We start from the raw sequence: 6044 nt of genomic DNA, 5'->3' as shown, positions 1-6044 counted from the left end.
CCTGCTTCGCGCCCCGGGGCTGCCCCTGTGGGTGGAGCCTCTCAGGACGACATCCAAAAACCCCGGGCGGGCGCGGGACTCACGCCGGGAATCCCAGCACTTTGGGCGGGATCACCTGAGGTCAGGAGTTCGAGACCAGCCTGAGCAAGATGGTGAAACCCCGTGTCTGCTAAAATACAAAATTAGCCGGGCGTGGTGGTGGGTGCCTGTAATCACAGCTACTCAGGAGGCTGAGGCAGGAGAATCGCTTGAACCCAGGAGGCGGAGGTTGCAGTGAGCTGAGATCACGCCACTGCACTCCAACCTGGGCAACTGAGCGAGACTTCGTCCCCAAACAAACAAACAAACAAAAAACTCACCAAAAAATAAAAAACAAATCGGATTTTTTTTTCGACAGGGTCTTGCTCTGTAACCCGAGCTGGAGTGCAGTGATGCGATCACGGCTCAATGCAACCTCAGCCTCTCCGGGCTCAAGTGATTCTCCCACCTCAGCCTCCCAAGTAGCTGGGACTACAGGCACCGCCACGCCTGGTTCCTTTTTTTTTTTTTTTTGAGACGGAGTCTGCCTCTATCGCCCAGGCTGGAGTGCAGTGGCTCGATCTCGGCTCACTGCAACCTCCACCTCCCGGGTCCAAGCAATTCTTCCGCCTCAGCCTCCCGAGTAGCTGGGACTACAGACATGCACCACCATGCCTGGCTAATTTTTGTATTTTCAGTAGAGACAGGGTTTCACCGTGTTGCTCAGGCTGGTCTCTATCTCCTGATCTCAGATGATCCGCCTGCATCGTCCTCCCAAAGTGCTGGGATTACAGGCGAGAGCCACCGTGCTCGGCTAATTTTTTTTTTTTTTTTTTGAGACGGAGTCTCGCTCTGTCGCCCAGGCTGGAGTACAGTGGTGTGATCTCGGCTCACAGCAAGCTCCGCCTCCCCGGTTCACGCCATTCTCCCGCCTCAGCCTCCAGAGTAGCTGGGACTACAGGCGCCCACCACCACGCCCGGCTATTTTTTGTATTTTTAGTAGAGACGGGGTTTCACCGTGTTAGCCAGGATGGTCTCGGTTTCCTGACCTCGTGATCCGCCCGTCTCGGCTTCCCAAAGTGCTGGGATTACAGGCGTGAGCCACCGCGCCCGGCCAATTTTTGTATTTTTAGTAGAGACAGGGTTTCACCACCTTGGCCAGGCTGGTCTTCAACTCCTGACCTCGTGATCCACCCGCCTCCGCATCCCAAAGTGCTGGGATTACAGGTGTGAGCCACCGTGCCCAGCCTACTTTTTAAAAAAATAATAATTTTTGTAGAGATGGGGGAGATCTCACTATGTTGCCCAGGCTGGTCTCGAACTCCTGGGCTCAAGTGATCTGTTCGTCTTGGCCTTCCAAATTACAGTCGCAAGCCAATGCTCCCAGCCACAAAAAACCCGTCTGAAACTGGATGATTGTAACACATCTAGAGGGAAACGTCTGGAAACTGCTGTCAACCAATACTTAGTGGCTGGGGATTTAGTGTGGGAGAAGACAGCTGGAAGTCCCTGCACCAGGGCTTCCTAGCAGGGTGAGACGGTCCCAGGAGGCGCTGGAGGCCTCTCCCAGTCACCTTCTTCTTTCACTCTCCATCCACCCCCTGGGCCCCTCCAACCTCCACCAGGGTCATTTATTTAGGACCCCCTGCCTGCCAGTCTGCCAAGGGGCACAGGAGTTGGTCCTGGACCTGCCTCGTCGGAGGATCGGCACGATCCTATGGCATAGGGCCACAGTGCTCACGTGGCCTGGCCTGGTGGCATGAGCATGTGCAGTCCCAGCTACTCCAGAGGCCGGGGTGGGAGGATCTCTTCAGCCTAGGAGTTCGAGGCCAGTTTGGGAAACAGCAAGGCTGCATCTGTTAAAAAAAGAAAGGAAAGAAGGAAGGAAGGAAGGAAGGAAGGAAGGAAGGAAGGAGGGAAGCAGAGGAAGAGGAGGAAGGGAGGAAGGAAGGAACGATTATGTGTAGCAGAGACATGCAGATAAAACACCCAAAGGAAGGAAGGAAGGAAGGATTGATTATATGTAGCAGAGACATGCAGGTAAAACACCAAAGTGGTGTATTGTCACTGCACAGTCCTCGATGTTGCCCAGGGAGTCTGCGGTGTCTTACTCCAAGACGGCCACAAGAGGGTGCCAAGAGCAAGCCTTTCTGGCCCAGGGCCAGGCTTTCCGCTTCCAGCAGAGCACCCCAGTAGATGCTGATGCCGCCCTCACCTCCGTTCTTTTTTTTTTTTTTTTTTTTTTTTGAGATGGTCTCACTTCATCGCCCAGGCTGGAAAATGCAGTGGGGCAATCACGGCTCACGGTAGCCTCGACCTCCTGGGCTCAAGTGATCCTCCCACCTCAGCCTCCTGAGTAGCTGGGATTACCAGCATGCACCACCACACTCAGATAATTTTTTTCATATTTTTTGTGGTCCCACTATATTGCCTAGGCTAGTCTTGAACTCCTGGGCTTAAGCGATCCTCCTACTTCAGCTACCCAAAGTGCTGGGATTACAGGCATGAGCCACCGTGCCCAGCCTGTTCAAGCTTTGGAAGGTGTGGAGGCGGGGGAGCAGGGCTGGGAGAGGGTAATGACAGCCTCAGTGCAGCCAGAGCACATCAGGGACGCTGCTGCTTCACTTAGTCCACCCCATGCCTTTACTGCATTGGCAGGGATGGGGAGGCCCAGAGAGGGCCAGGGGCTCCATAGACACACAGCAACGCTGGGCGTGGCCAGGCATGGCTCCTGCCTCTGGATCTGCCAGTCTCCTGTAGAGAGAGGCCCACGGCAGTGGTAGGAGAGAGGGGGAGAAGCCGCGTTTCTGACGCTCGAGGCAAAAACGGGCCCTGAGGCCAACTGTGCAGCTCAGCTATGAGCTCCAGGCCTGTCTTTACAGATGCTCCCTGCCCCAGCCTCCATGGCTTGGTGCCTCAAGGGACTTGAGCCCTTCCCGAGCACCCCATGCCCCATTGGGAGCAAGCCCTAGAAGCTGGGAGGCCCCTGCCCGCCAACACCTTGGATGACAACTAACACCTTAGGTGATAGTTACCACTTGCACTAACAAGTTGGGAGAGCAATTTCTGCCCAAGTGGCAAGGGGCGGGGTGGCCTTTTGGGGGACAGGGCGATGGAAGGGGAGCATGCCAGCTGACTTTCTGACATAAGGGTGTCTGGGGCTTCAGAGGGTGCGGTTGCAGCCACAGTGATAAGGGTGTCAGGTGTTTGACCTACTCTGGCATTGGTGTGTGACACTAGGGCAGGCCCCTGTCCTTCTGGTCTGTGCTCTTGCATGGAGCAGTGTACAGGTAGCCCCTTCTCAGAACATAGCTGACTGGGGTTCTTGCCTGCCTCAAACCCTCCCAGAGCTCCTTGCTGCCCCCACATCAGGGATTGACCCCTCTGCTGGGCATTCTCAGCCTTGCACAATCTCTGCTACCTTCTTTTTCCAGTCTCACCTCCCTCTAGGCCCACATCATCAGGTCTCCCCAGCTGCAGCCACAGTGCCCAGGTCAGGCCTCCACTCACCCTGCTGTTATGCCCCCTTGCCCATCTTCCTCCTGGAGAACTTGTGCAAAGAGCTCCATCCATCCCACATCCAGGAGACTCCAATTCACATTTTCACACAGACACTTCTCTGCCTGACCTGGTTCTCTGTTTTGGACCATTGGATCATGAATTTGGATTGGGTCTTATTTCTCTCAGTGATCCCAGAATCCAGCATTGACATGGAGTCAAGAGTGCTTAATATTAATATTTATTAATACATGAATGTTTTGTTTATGAATAAATGGGCAAAAGAATGGTGAGAAGATGGATGGATGAATGATGGGGATGGGTGGTGGTGAGGTGAAGTGAGAACAGTGGACTGATGTTTATGTATGTGGATAATGTAAGAATATAACTTAAGTATAATAGATTAACACATGGATGAGTTAATTACTAGGTGGCTGGCTGATTGGTGGGGGATGAATAACTGTCTGGGTGAGTGATAGTGGATGAATGATGGACGTAATGATGGAATGAGTATGTGGTGGGTAGAAGAATGTATGGCTAATGATTGGATGGGCACTGGAAGCATGGTAGAGGGTGATCCTAGATGGTGGATGGATATAATATGATGGATGGTAGATGCATCTATGTAGTTGGTGATTGATTAAGTGATGAAGAATAGATAAATACACTGTAGACTGATAGATGGAAAATGGATGGACATGGATGCTGAATTGTTGGATTGATGGATACCACATGAATCCATACATAGTGGATATAAACTGCAGGCAATAAGTATTAATAGTAGATGGTGGCTGCTTAGTGGGTAGATACATCATGGAAGTGTGGATGGATGGTGGATAAATAGTAGTGGATGACTGTGATGGATCTATCCACAGAGAATGGATGGGCAGATGGGACAGAAATACCAATGAGTATATGACTGATGGATGGATCATGGGTGGTGGACAAGTAAATGGTGGCTGCCAGGTGCATGAATGGGGACCGGATGGCAAATAAATGAATGATTGCTAGCTGGATGAATAATGGGTTGTGTGCTGTGGAGGTACAAATGGAAGGTGGATGTGGATAGATAACAACTGGATGGAATCTGGATGACGAATGATGAACAGGTGTTGAACGGATGGATGAAGGTTTAAATAATAGATGGCTACAACCTGGAAAAGTGATGCATGAAAGGTGAATGGTGGGTGGGTAGATGGAGAGGTGGTAAATGGATGCTTTAATGTACAGATGGAGGAAGATGGATACATAGCAAGTGGATAGTGAATGGATGATGAATGAAGATGGATACTGAATGGAGAATGAATAATGGATGTAGGATGGGCATGAACAGTGACCAGATGGTGAGTGGATTGTAATGGTCGATGGATAATGGTAAATAAATGCTCACTGCTGTCTCTCTACTCTGTCCTCAGCACCTAGAACAATGTTTGGCACATAGAAGGCAGTCAATTTTTTTCTAGAATGGATGAATATGAATGGATGCTAGATGGTACTTGGATGGATTTTGGATGAATAGTGAATTTTGGCTGAATGATGGGTGGATAGATAGACGATGTTGTGAGATGGACAGTGAATAAATAGATATGTGGTGGATGTGGATAAGAGGTAGGCTAGGTGATGGTAGGCTAGGTGTGGTGGCTCACGCCTGTAATCCCAGCACTTTGGGATTACAGTGACCTGAGGTCAGGAGATCGAGACCAGCCTGGCCAACATGGTGAAACCCCATCTCTACTAAAAATACAAAAATTAGCTGGGCGTGGCAGTGGGCACCTATAATCTCAGCTACTTGGGAGGCTGAGGTAGGAGAATTGCTTGAATCCAGAGGCAGAGGTTGCAGTGAGCCGAGACTGTGCCATTGCACTCCAGCCTGGGCGACAGAGCGAGACTCTGCCTCAAACGAACGAACAAACAAACAAACACCAAAAAAGAGATGGTGATGGTAGATTGTTGGTGGATGGATGGAGGAATACAGTTCATAGAAATATGAATGGATGGCAAATGGCGAATGAATGGTGGCTGAATTGTAGATGGGTGACTTGTTGCTGATTGGATGGAGGTTAATGGATAAATCGGGATAAATGAATAGTAAATAGATAGATGACTCACAATTAGATATGTGGATGGAGATGTGAATGGTAGATGGATGTATTAAATATCTGATGGAAAGCTGTTACATAGTGAGTGATGGATGGATAGGTGGTGGATGGATGGATGGTGAATGAATGTTGGATTGACAGGTATTTACTGGTGTATCGATGCTTGGTAAATGGTGGGTGCTGGTGGTGAATGGATGGGTGCATGATGGATGGGTGGTGGTTAGATAGGGGATAGTGACTGGAGATGGATGGTTAATGGACATTGGATACTGGACGGTGGTTGAATGATGGATTGTGAATGGATGGCTGGTGGTTGCATGGGTAGATGGTGGATTGTGGATGGGATGGATGTTGGGTTATTGAAGGTAGATGGTGGACTGTGGACAGGATGGATGTTGGATTATTGAAGGTAGATGGTGGACTGTGGAC

This window comes from Hylobates moloch, unplaced genomic scaffold, assembly GCF_009828535.3.
Source record: "Hylobates moloch isolate HMO894 unplaced genomic scaffold, HMol_V3 SCAFFOLD_16, whole genome shotgun sequence".
In the NCBI taxonomy this organism is placed as follows: domain Eukaryota; kingdom Metazoa; phylum Chordata; class Mammalia; order Primates; family Hylobatidae; genus Hylobates; species Hylobates moloch.
The sequence above is the reverse complement of the archived record's forward strand: the minus strand, read 5'-3'. Positions refer to the sequence as shown.